The sequence below is a fragment of the Sarcophilus harrisii genome, chromosome 3, assembly GCF_902635505.1.
Source record: "Sarcophilus harrisii chromosome 3, mSarHar1.11, whole genome shotgun sequence".
In the NCBI taxonomy this organism is placed as follows: domain Eukaryota; kingdom Metazoa; phylum Chordata; class Mammalia; order Dasyuromorphia; family Dasyuridae; genus Sarcophilus; species Sarcophilus harrisii.
The window spans coordinates 183,533,560-183,554,329 of record NC_045428.1 but is presented as its reverse complement, the minus strand read 5'-3'; the positions used below and the strand labels follow the sequence as shown (position 1 = coordinate 183,554,329).

General features: G+C 34.5%; 1 protein-coding gene and 1 long non-coding RNA gene across 4 annotated transcripts in view; one reads left to right on the top strand and one right to left on the bottom strand.

Moving 5' to 3' along the window:
• CADM2 (cell adhesion molecule 2) overlaps positions 1–20,770 on the bottom strand; it is a 1,401,218-nt gene that overhangs the window by 611,471 nt on the left and 768,977 nt on the right. The gene's annotated exons all lie outside the window — the stretch shown is intronic.
• The window catches only part of LOC116422973, a 136,391-nt gene that overhangs the window by 59,610 nt on the left and 56,011 nt on the right, over positions 1–20,770 (top strand). Inside the window, exon 2 of the long non-coding RNA XR_004233463.1 lies at positions 9,693–9,774. This is a non-coding gene — a long non-coding RNA (uncharacterized LOC116422973). The remainder of the gene's footprint in view (positions 1–9,692; positions 9,775–20,770) is intronic.

The following is a 20,770-nucleotide window of genomic DNA, read 5'->3' as shown; positions in this document are numbered from 1 at the left end:
GATTTTTAAAAATTTTCCCTTTTAAATTTATTTTCCCAAGGTACTAATAAATGAAAGCTGGGCTGCAATCCAGTTTTCCAGGCCACTAGAGCCTGATTGTTTTTTATTTGTTTCAGTGTTTAAAGCCAACAAAAACTGCATTAAAACAAATGGTGCCAAGTAGGTAACAGGCATATATTAGAGCACAGCGAATGTGTGAAACCAGAGCCTGAGGTTATAATATTTCAAGTGCAAGAGAAGCCAGTATTAGGCATTCTCCTCAAAAACATTTTATGAACAACTTTGAAAAAAAATCATGTGGTTAACTTGATCCCAAGAAATCTGTAGAATAAAAAAAGACTAGGACAGTTTTTAGATTTTTCTATTTGTTCCTCACTTTTCTTTACCTCTGTTTCTCATATCCTTCTAATTTAAGAATTTCAACTTGACACTTTTAAAAATATGCAAATGTTCTATTAGCTTATTTTTTTTTTTTTGATAAATATTGTAACCATTTTCTCTGGCTTAAAAGAAACACCACCACCAAGACCTATTCTAAAGCAATCATTAATTTTAATCCTTTATGTCTTGAATAAATTGAAAATACTTTTCCCTCTTCTTCATTTCTCTATATAGTATTAAAACATTTAAAGTATTCACTAAAATATAATAAAATGAATTTCAATTTCTTGGAACAAACCCAACTGTGTTAATTTTAAAAAATATTACATGCTATTTATAAGAATGTACAAGCATTTATGTCAGACACTACATGATCAAAGATGAAAAATAGCAAGATTTCTGTTTTCATGGAATTTACGATTTCTCTGTCTCTGTCTCTGTCTGTCTCTGTATCTCTCTCTTGTTGAGAAAGTGAAAGGGAAGGTGTTAAGAAGAATATAGATGGATACTAATAAAGAAATATCCCATAAAATATGATAGGGCAAAGTATGCATTCAAGCTAATTGCAGGAAAAGATTTGAAGAAGAAATAATTTTTAGCTAGGGGAAAATAGAAAAATAAGAGTTAGGTGGTGCAGTGAATAGAGTACTGGGCTTGGAATCAGAAAAACCCATCATCTTTCTGAGTTCAAATCTGGCCTCAGATAGTTACTAGCTATATGACCCAGAGCAAGTTACTCAACACTGTTTCCCTCAGTTTCCTTATCTGTAAAATGATCTGAAGAAGAAAATGGTAAACAACTCCAGTATCTTTGCCGAAAAAATTAAAGTCAAGAAGAATCAGACACAACTGAATAACAACTAAACAAGAAAATACTGATTGAAGCTCAACTTTACAGAATTCCTACAGAGACTTGGGATACTAGACATGGGAGATGTGCTGTTTACGTATATTAATGTAATATGCGGCAAGAGATAAATTTGTAAAACAGCTGATACTCTAGAAGGTTATTATTGTAACTATAGCACCATAAACAAAGAATATATGAAGGGGTATGAATGAAATAAGCCTGGAAAAGGAGGTTGGAGACAAATTATGAGAGGTTTTAAATGCAAGGCTAGAAAGGTTTTTTTGTTTTGTTTTGTTTTTCCCCTAAAGGTAATGAGGAGTCACTGAAGATTTTTGAGGAAAGTAAAATCTGTTCACTGGGATTATTTTGTCAATTGTTTATAAAATAAATGGGAGATACATGATGCAGCTTTATAGTAAGGATATAACTTATAAAAATCTTACCTGGCAAATTAAATTTTAAATCCTGGCATAATCTAATTCTCATTTAACTTGCTACCCTTCAACACCAACACACCCTACAGTTAATATTATGGCAATTCTACATCCTTAAATTAGATAAATGGATAGTCTTGAATAACTACCATGAAAAAGCATACTCTTTATATCAAAGAATGATGATTAATGTTCTCTCAGTGAAAATTCTCTGGACTCCAGAGAGTTATAATTTCTTTTAGAATTATGCATTTCTATTAATGAATAAAATATAGATAACAATATATTTACAGAAATAGAGCTAGGAAGAACATTATATGAAAATTCTCTTTGTATGTATATGTGTGAATTTTTCTTAATATAGGCATGAAAATTCAGCAACTAGCATTCAAGAAACATCAAGAATTTTTAAAAAATCTATACTTTTTATATGTTATCTTTTGTTTTTCTTTGCCATGAATTTTCAATGAACCAATGAATCCAGTGTTTTTCAGTGGAGTCTCTTTTGCGGTTTTCTTGGCAAAGATATTGGATTCATTTGCCATTTTCTTCTCCAACTCTTTTTAAATTTTTATTTTTGTATGGCTCAATCTATATCCAGATATTAACAGTTCTCTGGAGACTAATAGCATTTTTCATCATTAATCCTTTGGGATGTCTTAGATCTGTATTTCTGAGAATAGCTAAGTCATTCACAGTTCTTCATGGTACAATATTGCTGTTTTGTATATATAATTACCACTCTATAAAACAGTTTGAGATCTTCTCCAGCTCATTTTGCAGATAAGAAAACTTAGGCAAACAGTTTTAAATGGCTTTTCCAGAGTCCCAGAGCTAATGTCTAAGGCCAAATTTGAACTCAGGAAGAGTCTTCCTAACTTCAGGCTCATTCCTCTAAGTGACATCTAGTGTTACCTAACTTGTTTAGTTGGATTACACAAATCTAATTTATATAAAGAATTGTGGGGGGGAAAAAACAAACAACCCTGCATTCCAAAAATGGCCATCCATGTTAACACTACTTTGCTCTTTCTCCTGCTCCTGCCTCTCTATTTGGTTCTCCTTAACCTTCTACCTTACAACAACAACAACAACAACAACAACAACAACAACAACAACAACAACAAATAACACTACCCACTTCCTCTCTAAGTAAAAGCAGAACAAAAGTGGCATTGCCTATACAGTACTGGAGATTGGCTTGAGACTTCCGAAACTTCCAATGTAAATTTTCATTACATGAAAATAACTTTGCAGAAGTCTGAAGAAGGGTCCATTTACAAAAAAGTAAGAACTATCTGTATTTTTTTTATTTTTTGCCTAGACAATCAAGATATGTCTGATCCAGAACCTGAACTACAGTTTTCTTAGTTCTGATCCTTGTTATTAATTTATTATTCCAGGGTGCCTTTCTAAGTAAGATATCTTATAATTCTAAAAATTCTAGTCATTAAAATTAGAATTAGAAGGGATTTTAGAAATTAACTAAGATTAGGTATTAAAAAACCAATAACAATTGGAGAGATATCTTATTTTTAAAGAAGCAGAGAAATGGCAATTGCCCCAAATGATATTGTTATGCTGTTTGACATATTATATATATGTATTATATTATATAATTATATATTATATATTTGTTATATTTTATATTATATATCTATATATGCCATATATAATATATATTAATTAATTATATAACTATATATATACTCTAGAATTTTTACAAAATACCATATTGCGTCAAATAAGCAAGTGGGAATTAGCTTTTTAAAAGGAAAACTCTTAGTATGTAGGGATTAAAACAAACAAACAAACAAAAAGGTGAGGTCACTACTGGCTTTGTTCAAACAGGAGGAAAAACTCTTATTGATGATGAGTAACATTATATCAGTAAACAATGCTGCAGTCTTACCAAACACAGAAGAGGACAGAGTATTGGATTTAGGAAATAACTTTCTATATTCAAGAATAGTCAGCTGCTATTTATAGGAAATCATTTAGCTGTGGCCTCCCCTAGATCTTTGACTACATGACTAATATGCTCATCTCCATAAATATGCTGGGCTTTCTTTCATGTATTATTGGAAAGAGGTAGATTTGACAGCATTTTTGGCAGAAACCTAAGACAAGCAGCCAAGTTATATCCTCAGACTTACAATATCCAACAGACCGAATTTCTGATGTTGGTTATTGGGTCAACAGTTACTACCAGCTTTCCTTCTGTTCATATCATTAATGGTATTGACAGTAGCTACATGAAGGGAATACCTGGAGCTAATAGAGTGGAACCCCTACATGGCTTGGTATTGGAAGAAAAGACTGGTGCCAACATTTTGGAATGGTTGAATTAAATCATCATTTTCTCAGAAGTCATAGACATGTTCAAGAGTGGAGCTTGGCAAGACTGCATTATATAATCAAATCCTTGTAATAATGAGCTGTTCCAGAATGGAGTTCAGATACATTCTGTTTCAAGATAATTTTTGATTCATTACAACATTTATATATGGCATGATTTTAAAAAGCTTTACTAGTTATCAATATTATTAGTTTTTCCTCTTTCACTGTTTGAAATTTTATGTTCTTTCTCATTACAGTAAGCCATTTATCTCATTTTTTCCCTAAATGTTTCTGTATTTTTAAATGATCTGTCATTTTCTATCCAATCTCCCCATGAAGTATGAGACAAATTTTTCAAGATGTTGAAAGACAATTGCTTCTTAGTATTTCTCCTTGCCTCCTTCCAATGTCATTTCTATTACATTACTAAATCATAATCATGCATCCGTATATTTTCTTGCAAATCTTTCCTCACTCACTGTCTCTTCTATCTATACAAAGATTTCTTTCTCCTCATAGGGCTCATTGGGAACAAAATGTATTTTACAAGTATTGTTAGATCTTTTGCCTTGACTCAGCCCCATGCAGATGGTGCTTCTCTGAAGGGACACTCGTCACTCCATTCTATCTAGCAAAGATCCAGCTGATGCTCTGAAAAATTATTCTCTCTTGATGGAAAGTTAGGCTTGCCACTACCTTCCCTGCTGCATTATTAAACACGAAGGAGTGATTCCCTTAATCCCAACCATCTGCTCTTCCCCTACTAAAAACTGAAAACATTCCCTTGTGTTTACAAATGTTGCATTTAAAGCTTCACAAATTATAAGACATGGTTGTGAAATTTCAATATTCACTATGAGATCAAAACAAAACTCTTCACTATGAAACTGTAAGAACTAAACTATATATATATATATATATATATATATATATATATATATATCATAGCATAAACCTAATGTTTTAATTCAGTAAATTATATTCAACATTCATGCTTAGAATTAAAAAATACATACTATTTTCAGAACAGTGTTTGTACTTTCTATGTATTTCTTGTCTGTGCATCAAAAAGTATATATTTTCAAGAAAGTAGAACACTTTCTTCTCTATCTTCATTGATTTGAACAGAGGTCAAAATGTTGAATCACTGAATATTTCACTTAATGGACAGGTTCACAAGAAGGAAATTCAATATATAAATTTCCCTGTTCAGATAAAAAGAGAAGAGTTCCATGTATTAAAGTAGTATATCACTGGAGAGAGAAAGTTGTTTGTTGGATTTGGCATCAGAAGAGTTAGGATCACATCTTTTCTCTGCTACTTAACTAGATTGGTGATGTAAAGCAAGGCATTTCAAACTTCTGGAACTCATTTTTCTCATCTGTAAAGTGAAAATAATAATATTTGGACTATCTACTTCTTAAGATTGTTGTGAGGAAATAATTTTGTAAATTTTAAAGTCTTACACTAATGTGATGTGATCAAGGAAGTAATTAATTTTGAAACAGTAGTAAAATTATATATCATAAAAGTGAGTTTTCTTCCCAAACTATGGTTTGAATTATCTTAGCTTAGAAATACCAGAAATGCCCCATTTCTCCAAAAACATTTTAATTTGTTGATATTTTAGTCCAAGATTTTTATCTTAAGTTTAGTATAATCTTTCTTATTATTCTGCCTTGTTGAATTGAGTTTTTCCCAATGATTTTTACATTTTTATGTGTTAATGACATTTTTTTTTACCCTCTTCATATTTCTTTGTGATTTCTAGGAGAAAACATTTTTAAATTTCCTAAAACCATGTACTTTTACTTTCTCATCAAAATTTTCTTTCTTAAATTTTGACTCACATACCCCTATTGTCAGCTCCAAATCTAACCTATGTACATTTACTTTTAGATTAAATGGTAATTGACAGAGAACATGGTCTATAGAATAGAGATCTGGTCTTAGAAATAGTGGGTTCAAATCAAGTTTTGCATCTAACACATACTAGCTGTTTGAGTCTGGGAAAAGCCACTTTACCTCTAGGCAACCCAAGAAGTTTCTTATAAGCCAAAACTGTAGAGGGCCATAGACAGTAGGGGAATTCTTGGTGAGGTATAAGACCCTTCAGTCCAGAGGGAACCTGTCAACAATGTCTGATTTGGCTTTCATCTCCCCTGGGGCATGACAACCTGTGTTCTACTTGAAGCAGAGATACTTGCAGTAAAAAGGTATTTACATATTAATAGCAGGGTGCTCATAATTAGCACATGTTCAGTGTGCTGAGGCAATGTAATTGTACTAAAATATTTAGGGCTGAGAGAACTTGAAATAAATGGACTCCATATTTGACCATCCATGTGGGTCCCTGCCCTACCATTTTTCCTCTAAGACCAAGGACTCAGGCTGGTCCCACGATCCTCTAGAGAACTAGTCCAGAACAGCACATTTTGACACCCCAGTGTGGGGCTCTAGAAAGCACAGTACATTTTGGTGCCTAAACATAGGGCCTTAAACATGGGATCCTAGACATAAGGCCCAAGGCACAGCTGCTCTGACATGATGGCAAGCTCATTAGAGGAGTCCCCATGACCTTAGGAATAAGGTGAGTATAAAAATAGGCAAGTAGGAAGATTCAGTAAGGGTTAAACTAGTCACTTTTATGACTCATATATATAAATTGGGAGGCTTAAATAAAATAAAGTTCTTTGTAAAGCAAAATTATGGAATCAATAACCATTTTAAATTATTGTTTCTTTTGCATTTCTAATTTCATCACCGAGTAGTGGTGTGATTGACTAATTGACTGGTGATAAAATTAGTCTCTTTTTTCCCCTTCTCTAGAAAACTGAGTAGATTTTAGTTAAATTCTTAATTCCTGTAGTTAATAAATTAGAGGAGTCTGGAATATGTGTCTGGACAGAAACCTATGGGTTGGCCATTTAATCTGACAAACTAATAGCAGCTCTTCTAAATGGTAGGCACAGCCACTAATCTATGAAGTTAATTAATTTTCTTTAATACTTTGAAAATTTGCACTTTTTCAGAAATACATAGAGCTTTTTTCCCACCCATTTTAAAATTATTTTACTTTATTTATCCTATAGTTACACAGAAGAGGCCATCCATTCCAACCTTCTCACTTTTTGATAAGTAAATGATAAAGAGAGAGCTTCAAGGATTTACCCAAAGTCATAACGTGGTAGTGCTAGTATTTCAACCTAAGTCCCTTGACTCAAAATGCAGTGCATTTTCAATAGTATCATCACATACTGTTTTCTCCCTTTCTCTATCAAAACTTGGCTATGGAAAAAAATTTTAATTGTCACAATTATAAATTATAGGCAAAAAAATCCTTAATATTAACTGTTTTCAGGAGTGCTTGCATTTCAACAAAGAGTAATACAAAACTGAGAGTACTCAATGCAATTTAAGTTCAAATGGAACTTCGCACAACAACTATAATATTAGAGAGGTTTAATGAGTAAACCAGAGATTCTTCTGGGACCACCAGAGACTTATTTCAAGAGTGGTCATCTATATTGTCTATTTTTTGTCTTCCAGATTCTGTTTTGTTACCATGCGGCAGATAGGCCATCTGTGTGTTTTGTTTACTGGACTCAAAATATATCTCCTAAAACAATCCCTTTAGTATACTGTTGTAATTGGAGACACAAGAATGTATTCTATGATTTGCTGAATAGGACTGTATGAAAAAAAGTAGGTACACAGCAAGCTAAAGATGATGCAGAGGAACTTAGATGAAAACAGACAATTTTGCAGCACATTGCTCAACATATTGGCAATTCTCAAATCACATCTCAAATCAGATGAAATAAGTTTCAGAAACTTATTTAGCATGAAGAATACATTATTAAATACAAACTATAAATGTTAATGCAAGATGTGTAGGCATTTACTGACGCTTGCTGCCATTCCTCTAGACTGGTTGATACCATAAACTTAACTGCCAGTGCAGGAAGAACATTTTCCTTTAAATCAATTGCTAGGTATGCATTTTAGGCACCATCCTCACATCCTTAACTATTTTTAGGTCACCTTTCAGGCCCACTGAAGTAAGGGACTAGGATGTTCTGAATGAAAATACTATACTGATGAATCATCAGCTGTGTTCATTTTGATAATAAGTGCTTGTATAATTTGAATACCTGACTCTGTACTTTACAGAATAGCAATTTTGTTGCTTTGTATAGAGGGATAGAAGATATATTTTAAATGTTATCAAATCTATTTCTTCATGTTTGAAATACAAAGCAAATATATATTTATCAAAATATGTATGTATGGATTTGCCTATTCAGAATTCTGATTTTCATCATTCTGTAATTCTTTGACAATTATTCTGACATTTAGAAACTTAGAGGCCTGAGGCATTGAGAGATCAATAATTTGCTCAGGGATACATAGTAAGAGGCAAGTTTGGATCTAGGTCTCCCAGATTGCTTTCAGTATTCCTTTAAGATTAAGTTACATTATAAAAAGAGTTAGGTGTAAACATTAATGGATATGCATTTTGCCACTGAACTGGATCCCACTGTAGATATTTTATAAAGAAATCACTTCTCTAGAATTGATTGGTATCAATTAAGAAACTTTTAGTAAGCGTTAGCCATGTGATCCTTGTCAGAAACTGTCCTACCTAGTAAAGAATAAAAGAATAAAAAGGACCAAGAAGTAATGGTCCTTACTCTTAAGTAGTTTGTATTCTAGTAAGAGGAGACATCACATGTGTATATAAGAAAAACATCATATAACATCATGATGATGGAATGTGGAAGCAAAGTATTGGAGAGATTTCATATAAAGGGTAGAATTAGAATATGAGCTGAGACTTGAAAGACAAAGAGTGTCTATGAACATAATGGCACATAATAGGAGCTTAATAAGTGATTATTATTGATTGATTGAATTAGAGGTGGTAAAGAAGTACATTCCAGAAATAAGGGATAGCTCGTATATTCTCAAAAATGAGGGGAAATGTGCCATGTATATAGAACTTTATGAAGATCATATTGACTCTGTGTTTGTGTGTGTTTATGTATAAGTATTGAAAATGGGAGTAATATGTAATAAGGATGATAAGGTAAAATGAGGCTAGATTGTAAAGGTCATTTACCACAAGTGGCAGCAGTTTCTTAATGAATACTGATATTTTGTTTTGAGAATTTTTCCTTTTTTAATTTCCTTTTTTTCTTTTTTTAAGTTTTACAAATGTTTTAATTCACAACAAACTTATGACTCAGGTAGAAATACATTATATCTATTTTCTAGTCATAAAAACTGAGATATAGCAAGGTTAACTGACTTGCCTAGGAACATACAGTCAACTATGGTTTAAGCCATAGTTTAAGTTGAGACCTGACTTCACTGACCGTACTATTTTAATACATTAATCTGGAATGTCTAGGAAATAGCAAATCATCTTTTGGAGAACAGAATTAATTTGCACCTAAATATTCTTTTTTGTTGTTTTTTTTTCCTGCAAGTTGGCATTAGAGTATCAAGTGAAATGATAGTGCTTATGTCTCTTTGGGACCCAAAGGACGGTTCTGGATTGGTCACATAGTCAACATATTTAAAATTCATTCTGGCCAATCTGCTGAACATATTGCTTTACTCTCCTCTTTTCTCCTTTCCTACTTTTCTCTTCTTTTCTCCCCCTTCCCCCTTTTTCTTAACAGGGAAGAGAGTAGAAACTAATGGAACTTTCCATGTGGAAGAGATTGGAGACCTCACTTTCAGGGAGACATAATGAAATTTAAGGTAAATATCCTGATTTGGACAAACATTCTTTAGTTGGTTCTAGTTTACTCATTCTTTTGAATTGCCTGCAGAGCCAGAATTGGGGTGCCTTCAAATGATACTATTTAACTAGTCTGACTTTGAGGTCCTTAGTGGGAAAGAGGCCTTATGTCTTCATTTCTTCACTGAGGTCTTTATAATGTGTAACATAAATGAATGGGCCTGATGATGCTTCTGCCTCCATTATGTCCATGCTTTGCTGTTTTAGCTTGAGCAATTTAGCCAAAATTTTTGTGTGCTTTAAAGAATCAGAAAAGTAAGCTACCAGGAGGTGTGGGAGCTGAATCCATGTTAACTAACCCAGTATCAAGGCCCTGAGAAACAACCTTTTGGACACAGCCCATCAGCAATTGAGATTCAAACTCATCCAATGGCAACAGAACTTTTAGAAATGAATTTGATGGAGTGAATATTGTGTTAAAATGGTGTTGCTTGACTTCATCTCTCTAATAACCAAGGTTATATAGGAAAAAGTGAGTCCTCCAGGTGCTGTTTATATTTCTGATCTTTTTATATTGAAGTAATTATATCTTTATAAAGTTAATAGATGTTAATTTGTTAAAAAGAACTGGCATTGTAATCACTAGCAATTAACAGTGAAGGAGAGGTCAGTGCTAATAATATTAAAGAAGAGAAATGTTCAATGCTCAAGAATTACCCCTAAGACATAGAGGAAGAAATGAGACATAATAAGAATTCTCACTATGATAGAATGAAGTCAAAGTCTCTTTACATTCAAATATATATGTTACTTAGTTGCTTTTTAGTCATGTTCAACTCTTTGTGACCTTTGGTCGTTTTGGTGTTTTCTTGACAAGGAGTGGTTTGCCATTTCATTTTCCAACTCATTTTTACAGATGAGCAAACTGGGACCAAGATGGTTATAAGACTTGCTAGGGATCACCCAGCTAGTATGTATCTGAGGTTAGATTTGAACTCAGAAAGATAAGAATTTCTGACTCCAGATCTAGCATTTTCACCACTACACCATTTAGCTGCCCTGAACTTTTTTTTGTAAAATATTTCACAGAACTTAGTTTTGTCCTTTGTTCCCATCATTTCCTGTCTTATTTATGTCATTCATCTAAATGTACAGATTCTTTCTCTAGTAAAATATAAATTCCTCAAAAGGTTAGAATTATTTTCCCTTTATCTTTAAATCTACAGTGTGTTACACATTCATCACTGGGTAATACATTGAATTTACTAATCATTTTGCCTACATTTTAGTGTGAGTTTTACAATCATAGGATACTCTTTTTGGGTATTATTATTTATGTAACTTAAGATTTTATAGAAGGTACTCCACAATATTTGAAACCCCATTCATTCACTTTTCAAATGATCATTTGACATAAATTTTTAAAGGACATTGTCTTTGTTTTGACATTCTCAATTCATACTTACTTTATTGCCAGTCTTTCCTAAATTCATTTTTGAACAGGGACTATCAAGAAAGAGAACTGTATTTGATTTAGAAAAAGAAATTCATTTGTAGATTATTCTCAATTGTTCATCCCTCCTGTTTTTGTCCTAGATTATTTAGAATTTTTTGTGTCCTGGATAAATGGAAAGTAAGTCACCCAATAAAGATTGTAAAAGTGTTTTTTCCCCCCTCAACAAGATCCATTATGTGAACACAGCATGAGTTAAGGGGTTGTGAGATCAGCCATATGGTGACAGAACACTGCAGTACATTTTAAATAGTTCATGGATCAGTTATCTGCAGATGATGGGAGGAGAGGACACATACAAATGAAAAAAGCACAAATATCAACCATGTTTTAATTAGAGTTTACCAAAACTGTAAACAATATTTCTGTTGCAAATATATCTAAAAAAATCCTTTGGGGAGGGGAGGTGGGCAGAGCCAAGATGGCAGAGAGGACACATGAGTCTATTTAAGCTCTCCTTTACCCTCAAATTATTTTTTATGAAATTCAGCCTCGGAATTAGTGCTTGACTGTTAAAAACCATGAATATTGGGAGTACAACACATTACGAGCAGAAGATAATTTCAAAATTTTGCCACAAAAGGTCTGTTTTTGCTCGGAGGCAGGGATAGCTAGGCCAGGTGTAGAATCAGGCACGTAGGCATTGAGAGCATAGGAAACATCTCATGCTGAGCAGACTTGAGGGGATCGCCTTCACAGGATGAAAATTTGCAGGGAGATCTTTACCAGTGTCAGCTACTCTGCTCTGGCAACAAGCCAGTAGATCAATAGAAAAGCTGTTATAAACACAGGGTGTAAAGGGCTGAAACTCTGAGTATGTACACTGGAATCAGACAACCGAGCACTTAAGGCTAATTACGCATTGGATAATACTCTATTAGCATATGCTTTGAAAATGGTCCTTCCCACTATTCAGTGCTGGCCCGATCTTTTGGTGTATACAGATAATTGTAGGAGGGATTAGGGGGTGGAGTAAGACAAGCCAGAGTCACTTTTGCAGTGGACAAGGAAAAGGGAAGTTGTGGAGAGCTTGTGTCCATTACCTTCACTTCTATCCCTAAAAACCAAGAATAAAGACCAAGGACTTTTGTTTATCCTGACTCCAGTTGATTCTAAGACATCCAGGGTGCTAATTTGGTCCTCACATTTGGTGCCCAACGTATGGACCAAGGACCCTAATTTCACTGAAGAAATCCCTGGTGATCAGGGACTAGGGTGAGTATTTTAATAGACAAACAGGGAACTTACTTTGTTAAGGGCTAAACTAGTAACCTTTTCTGACTGAAATGGGGCAGATATTAGGGGGTGGTATATAAAGCATACCTAAGTTGATCAAGGGACAAAGTTTACTTGTACCTTGGGAGCAGATCACTGGACTCTTGGCAGCATTAGAATACATGTCCTCTTGGTTCTTAAAGGAAGAAGATATGGGGCAGATAATTGGAAACTAGTAGGAGATCAATTATGTGAATACTACAATGATAAAGATCCTGGTTCAATTTCCAAGGAAACATTCTATATATACAACATTCTCAATCTCCCCAGGCAGTTTCAACTTCACCTACAAAGTAAATTATTGACACCCCCCCATCAACTTCACTTTCCTAGATGGAAGGAGGAGGAGTAGTGGGAGGGGCAGTGATGTCGCCAGCACCTCCTCCCAGCAATCACCCCCTCCTATGACTAAATTACAAAAGACACTACTTAAAGCCAAAGAGGAAGGGCAGAATACAGTTGATTTGAGAATAGAAATGTATACTGTGATTCAGCGGCTTAACTCTTCAGGTCAAGAAAGGAGAAGATACACTCCTTTTGATCTAGAAATTACCAAAGATCTGAAAAAGGTTTGCTCTCTTTACAGGATTACATCATCTTATGTTAAGATGTTATTTCAGAATTTGGCTTATGAAATTTTAACCCCTAGTGAATGGAAATATATAACAAGGACATGCTTAGAACCTGGACAAAACTTCTTGTGGCTTTCTGAATATAGTGAACTCTGTAAAATACAAGCCGAACAAAATAGTCATAGTGGAGTTAATACTCCAATTACCTATGACCAACTAACAGGTGTAAATTCTTATGCAGACATTTCAGTACAGATTAATTGCCCCATAACAACATATAAGCAAATTGCTGCTGCTACTATCAAAGCATGGGGTTTTCTCCCCAGTAAACATGACAAGGGTAAAGCCTTCACAAAAACAGCACAAGGGCCAAATGAACCCTTTGCTGATTTTGTCTGACATTTGCAGACAGCTGTCATAGGAACTACTGGTGAAAATGCAGTAATAGACATTACGATAAGGCAACTTGCTAAAGAAAATGCTAATGAGGTTTGTAGAAGAATTATACTAGGACTACTCAAGGATGCTCCTTTAGAGGATATCATAAGATGCTGTGTACAGTGGGCACAAATACCTTTTATAGCCAGGATCTGATACGAAGATCTGAACATGGGAAGACAGGGTCACTTTTGGCAAAGGACTTCTAAAGATGTGGTAAAATCAATGTGGTAAAATGGGGCATCTGAAAGCTCAATGTTGGCATAGAGACAGAGTGGGAAAACAGGGTGGGAGAACAAGACCAATACCCCATGTCCAAAAAGAAACGGAGGCTTCCATTGGGCATCAGAATGGAGACTGATTCAGGGAAATAGGATGAGGGACCCAGACCCAGGGCCCAAGGCAAAAAATACTTGGGGCATGATGGCAGCCAATGCTACACCCAAACAGCCTTTAGAAGTTCAATACCCAGACATGACCAATCATCCAGGAAGCAGTTTGATGGCAGAAAGGGATTAAAATTGGGGAGAATAGAGTTGTTTGCAGCTGGGACAACTGAGATACCCCAGCAACTTGACCAAGGACACTTACTACCTTCTCTAAGTCCTTGGAATTCCCCAGTATTTGTTGTAAGAAAGAAATCTGGAAAATGGAGGAAGTTGACTGATTTAAGAAAGGTAAATGAACAGATGGAAACTATGGGAACTCTTCAGCCTGGACTTTTATCTCCTACTCAGTTGCCTAGAGAATGGCCTCTTTGGGTAACTGACATTAAGGATTGTTTCTATTCTATCCCTCTAGATAAGGGGTATGTGACAGAAAAGAAGGGAGAGGGATGAACATAATGTGAATTTTACTCTCATCAGAATTGGCTCAAAGAGAAAATATTAGACATATTCTATTTACAAAGAAACTTCTAACACCTCATTGAAAAGTGGGAGAGGAAAAGCAAAAAGGGAAGGAGTAGGCTAAATAGAAGGGAATACAGAAATTGTAAGGGAAAGGTTTAAGAACAGGGAAGGGAATGTAAGATAGGGGAGGGATCCTAAAGAGGGAGTGCTGCATGAGCAAGTGGCACTCACAAATTTAATATTGGGAAGGGGGGTAAGGGAGAAAAAATAGAATAGCATAATCTGGGATTAATAAATGGCAGAAAAAACAGAATTAGTAATTTTAACCATAAATGTGAATGGGGTAAACTCCCCCCTTAAGCAGAGCAGATAGCAGACAATTAAAAGTCAGAATCCTACAATATGTTGTTTATAGGAAACACACTTGAAGGAGGGTGATATATATATATATATATATATATATATATATAATAAAAGCAAAAGGTAAAAAGTAAAAAAAAAAAGAATCTACTATGCTTTAGGTGAAGTCAAAAAAGTAGGGATAGCCATCCTGATCTCAGATCAAGTGTTAAGGGACAAGTCAATTCTCCAAGAGCCTTCACAGCTGTCAATCATATCATCTGAAGGAGTTACAGGACAACCTTTGCTGAGACAGGTCTTGCGGACCAGGAATGAGATAAATTGGAGGCAGAGGGAAGAGGTGAGAGGTCAGACCATTGTATTCAATGGTCTCTCAGTCAGAGAGCTCAGAGAACAGCAATTGCCTCTCAGACTCCTTGTATCATCTTCTCACAAGAGAAGATCCATTTTGGATTGGATCTCCAGTAGCCACTGGAGTGTATTCCAACATCAAACAAAAGCAAAAATAGATCTAATTAAAAGAGATAAGGAAGCGTTATATCTTGCTAAAGGGTAGCATAATGAAGCAATATCAATATTGCTAGCACCAAATGGTGTAGCATCTAAATTCCTAAATGAAAAGTTAAAAAAGCTGCAAGAAGAAATAGGCAGCAAAACTATGATAATGGGAGATCTCAACATTGCACTCTCAGAAGCAGATTAAAAGAAAAAACACAAAATAAATAAGAAAGAAGTTAAAGCGGTAAATAGAAGACTAGAAAAGTTAGGTATGATAGATCTTTGGAGAAAACTAAATGGAGACAGGAAGGAGTACACTTTCTTTTCAGCAGTTCATGGAACCTAAACAAAAACTGACCCACATATTAGTTCATAAACACCTCAAATTCAAATGCAGAAAGGCAGAAATAGTAAATGTATTCTTTTCAGATCACAATGCAATAAAAATGACATTCAACTAAAAGTGAGGAAGAAATAGACCAAAAAGTAATGGGAAACTAAATAATCTCATCCTAAAGAATGAATGGGTGAAATAGCAAATCATAGACACAATCAATAATTTCACCTGAGAGAATGAATATAATGAGACGTCAATATCAAAGTGTGTAGGATGCAGCCAAAGCAGTAATAAGGGGAAATTTTATATCTCTTGAGGCTTACTTCCATAAAATAAAGAGAAAATCAATGAATTAGGCTTTCAATTTAAAAAGCTAGAAAAAGAGCAAATTAAAAATCCCCAATCAAACACTAAACTTGAAATTCTAAAAATGAAACGAGAGATTAATAAAATTGAAAGTAAAAAACATTATTGTATTAATAGAACTAAGAGTTGGTTCTATGAATAAAACAACAAAATAGATAAATCCTTGGTAAATTTGATTAGAAAAAGTAAAGAGGAAAATCAAATTGTTAGTCTTAAAAAGGAAAAGGAAGAAATTTCCCCTAATGAAGGGGAAATTAAAGCAAGAATTAGGAGTTACTTTGCCCAACTTTATGCCAATAAATTTGATACCTTAAATGATATGGATGAATACCTTCAAAAATATAGGTTGCCCAGATTAACAGAGGAAAGCATAAATTGGTTAAACAGTCCCATTTCAGAAACAGAAATAGAATAATCTATTACTCAACCCCCTCAGAAAAATCCCCAGGATCAGATGGATTTACATGTGAATTCTACCAAACATTTAAAGAATTAACTACAATGCTATATAAACAATTTGAAAAAATAGTGATTGAAGGAGTTCCTACCAAATTCCTTTATGGCACAGACATGACACTGATATCTAAACCAGGTTGGATGAAAACAGAGAAAGAAAATTATAAACCAATATCCCCAATGAACATGTATGTAAAAATCTTAAATAAAATACTAGCAAAAAGATTACAGAAAATCATCCCCAGATAATACACCATGACCAAGTAGGATTTATACCAGGAATGCAGGGCTGGTTCAATATTAGGAAAACTATTAACATAATTGACTATATCAATAACCAAATTAACATAAACCATAAGATCATTTTAATAGATGCAGAAAAAAGTATTTGATAAAATCCAACACCCATTCCAATTAAAAACACTAGAGAGTATAGGAATAAATGGACTTTTCCTTATAGTCAATAGCATCTATTTAAAACTATCAGTAAGCATCATATGTAAAATGATAAACTGTGACCATTCCCATAAAATCAGCAGTGAAACAAGGATGCCCACTATCACCATTACTATTCAATATTGTTTTAGAAATGCTAGCTATGGGAATAAGAGATGAAAAATAAAAGAGTAAGAGTAGGTAATGAGGAAACCCAATTATCACTTTTGCAGATGATATAATGGTATACTTAGAGAACTCCAGAGAATCAACAACAAAGCTATTAGAAATAATCTACAACTTTAGCAAAGTTTCAGAATATAAAATTAATTCACATAAATCCTCAGCATTTTTATACATCACTAACAAAACTCAACAGCAAGAGATACAAAAAGAAATTGCATTTAAACTAACTGCTGATAGTATAGAATATTTGGGAATCTATCTGCCAAAGGAAGTTCAGGGACTATATGAGCAAAACTACAAAACACTTTCCATACGAAGACACTACTACCTAAACTAATCTATTTATTTAGTGCTTTACCAATCAGACTCTCAAGAAACTATTTTAATGACCTAGAAAAAAATAACAGAATTCATCTAGAAGAACAAAAGGTCAGGAATTTCAAGGGAACTAATAAAAAAAAATCAAATAAAGGTGGCTTAACTGTACCTGATCTAAAACTATATCATAAAGAAGCGGTCACCAAAACCATTTGGTATGGCTAAGAAATAGACTAGTTGATTAGTGGAATAGGTTAGGTTCACAGGACAAAATAGTCAATAACTATAGTGACAAACCCAAAACCCCACCTTTTGGGATAAGAATTCACTATTTGACAAAAACTGCTTGAAAACTTGGAAATTAGTATGGAAGAAACTAGGCATTGATCCACACTTAACACCATATACTAAGATAACATCAAAATGGGTTCATGATTTAAGCATAAAGAATGAGATTATAAATAAATTAGAAGAACCTAGGATGGTTTACCTCTCAGATGTGTGGAAGAGGAGGGAATTTGTGACCAAAGAGATCATTATTGATTGCAAAATAGAAAATTTTGATTATATCAAGTTAAAAAGCTTTTGTAGAAATAAAACAAATGCAGACAAGATTAGAAGGGAAGCAATGAACTTTGAAAAAATTTTTACAGTTAAAGGTTCTGATAAAGGCTTCATTTCCAAAATATATAGACAATTGACTCTAATTTATAAGAAATCAAGCCATTCCCCAATTGATAAATGGTCAAAGGATATGAATAGACAATTTTTAGATGATGAAATTGAAACTATTCCTATTCATATGAAAGGGTGTTCCAAATCATCATTGATCAGAGAAATGCAAATTAAGACAACTCTGAGATACCACTACACATCTGTCAGATTGGCTAGGATGACAAGAAAAGATAATGGTTAATGTTGGAGGGGATGTGGGAAAACTGGGACACTGATACATTGTTGGTAGAATTGTGAATACATCCAGCCATTCTGGAGAGTGATTTGGAACTATGATCAAAAAGTTATCAAACTGTGCATACCCTTTGATCCAGCAGTGTTACTACTGGGCTTATATCCCAAAGAATCTTAAAGAAGGGAAAGGGGCCTGTATGTGCAAAAATGTTTGTGGCAGACCTCTTTGTAGTGGCTAGAAACTGGAAACTGACTAGATGCCCATCATTTGGAGAATGACTGAATAAATTGTGGTGTATGAATGTTATGGAATATTATTGTTTTGTAAGAAATGACTAAGAAGATGATTTCAGAAAGGCTTGGAGAGAGTTATATGAACTGATGCTGAGTGAAAAGAGCAGGACCAGTGGATCATTATATACTTCAACAACAATACCATATGATGTTCAATTCTGATGGATGTGACTCTCTTCAGCAATGAGATGAACCAAATCAGTTCTATTTGTTCAATAATGAATAGAACCAGCTACACCCAGCAAAAGTACTCTGGGAAATGAATGTGAACCACTACATAGCATTTCCAATCCCTCTGTTTTTGTCCACTTGCATTTTTGATTTCCTCATAGGTTAATTGAACATTATTTCAAAGTCTGATTCTTCTTGCACAACAAAATAACTGTAGGGTTATGCATACATATATTGCATTTAATATATACTTTAACATATTTAAAGTGTATTGGTCTACTGCCATCTGGGGGAGGTGGTAGGGGGAAGGAGGGGAAAAGTTGGAACAGAAGGTTTTGCAAGAGTCAATGCTGAAAAATTATCCATGCATATATCTTGTAAATAAAAAGCTGTAATAAAAAAAAAAGTTATCAAACTGTGAGTACCCTTTGATCCAGTAGTGTTACTACTGGGCTTATATCCCAAAGAATCTTAAAGAAGGAAAAGGGATCTGTACGTGCAAGGATGTTTGTGGCAACTCTTTCTGTAGTGACTAGAAACTGGAAATTGAATGGATGCCCATCAAATGGAGAATGGCTGAGTAAATTATAGTATATTAATGTTATGGAATATTACTATTCTGTTAGAAATGACCATAGGATGAATACAGAGAGGCTTGGAGAGACTTATATGAACAGATGCTAAATGAAAAGAGCAGAACTTTTAAATTTCCTTTTAAATTTGACTTAATCATTTACATTTTTTCCATTACTTTCCTATGGCTAGATAGTTAACAAAATAATAAATCAAGCCCTTATTTTTAAGGTTTGCCCATTAACAAAGTACACATATACACACTGAAAATCTAGCAATTGGCCAGAGATGATTGAGAGTCACTTCAGCAGATTCTCCCTGGTTCATGGGGGATGCATGGAGTGCTGGAGTCCTGAAAATAACAACCATTCATTGGTTCCTCTCCATCTCTTCTATCCGAATGGGTGGAGAATGGGGGCACCCTGTGTTCATGCTGTCTTCCCAGTAAAGTCGGGTATGTATGTCAGAGTAACACCATGGTTCTCTATAGGGGACTGATTCTGGGGCAACCTTGGGGAGAAGGCCTAGAATGCAAGAACTGGGCAGATCTTCAAGTAGCAGAGAATTGGGGGTGGAGTGGGGTCCTTATTTGAACTCTAGTGCTGTTCCCATTACATCACACAACTTTGCAGCACAGACTGTCAAAGCTAGAAAGGATTTCAAAGTCCAATCCTCCCATTGTCTTCATTGATTTACAGTTGGAAAAACAGAATCAAGTAGGGAACAGACATATTAAATTAGGGACAGCGCCCAGGCTCAGGTCTTTTGACTCTTGGCTAGGCATCATTTCACTTCTCGGAACATGTTCAGGTACTAAGGGAGGAGGAGGCAGATTTATTCCCTCCCCATCCCCCCCCCCAATAGACCCCTTTCATCTTGAACTTCCCATCTCAAAAATCTTTAAGGTGCATGGGAGGATCAGGCTTCCTAGACTGGTGACAAAAAGAAAAAATGGAGAAGTTGGGTAATCGGCAAAATGTTGGGGCAGCACAAAGTACTTGGTGCCATATAGCCACCACTTGGAGAATGGGAGCTGAAAAGGATTTGGTGATTTGCCTAAATGTGTTATCAATTAGGAGCAAGAGTCAAGGGAGAGCATGGTACAAACGAATGTGTGCTGGATCAGTATGCACTTTAATAACAGTATTTTATGAGGATCAATACTAATGGAATTGGCTATCTTCGGCAATGAGAGGATCCAATTCAGTTCCAACTGATCAGTGATGAACAGAACCAGCTACACTCAGCAGGAGAACACTGGGAAATGACTGTGGACCACAATATAATATTTTAACTCTTTCTGTTATTTGTTTGCATTTTATTTTTTCTTTCCAGGTTATTTTTACCTTTCTAAAACTGATTTTTCTGGTGCAGCACGAGAACTATATAAATATGTGCACATATATTGTATTTAACATATATCTTAACATGTTTAACATGTTTGGGACTGCCTACCATCTAGGG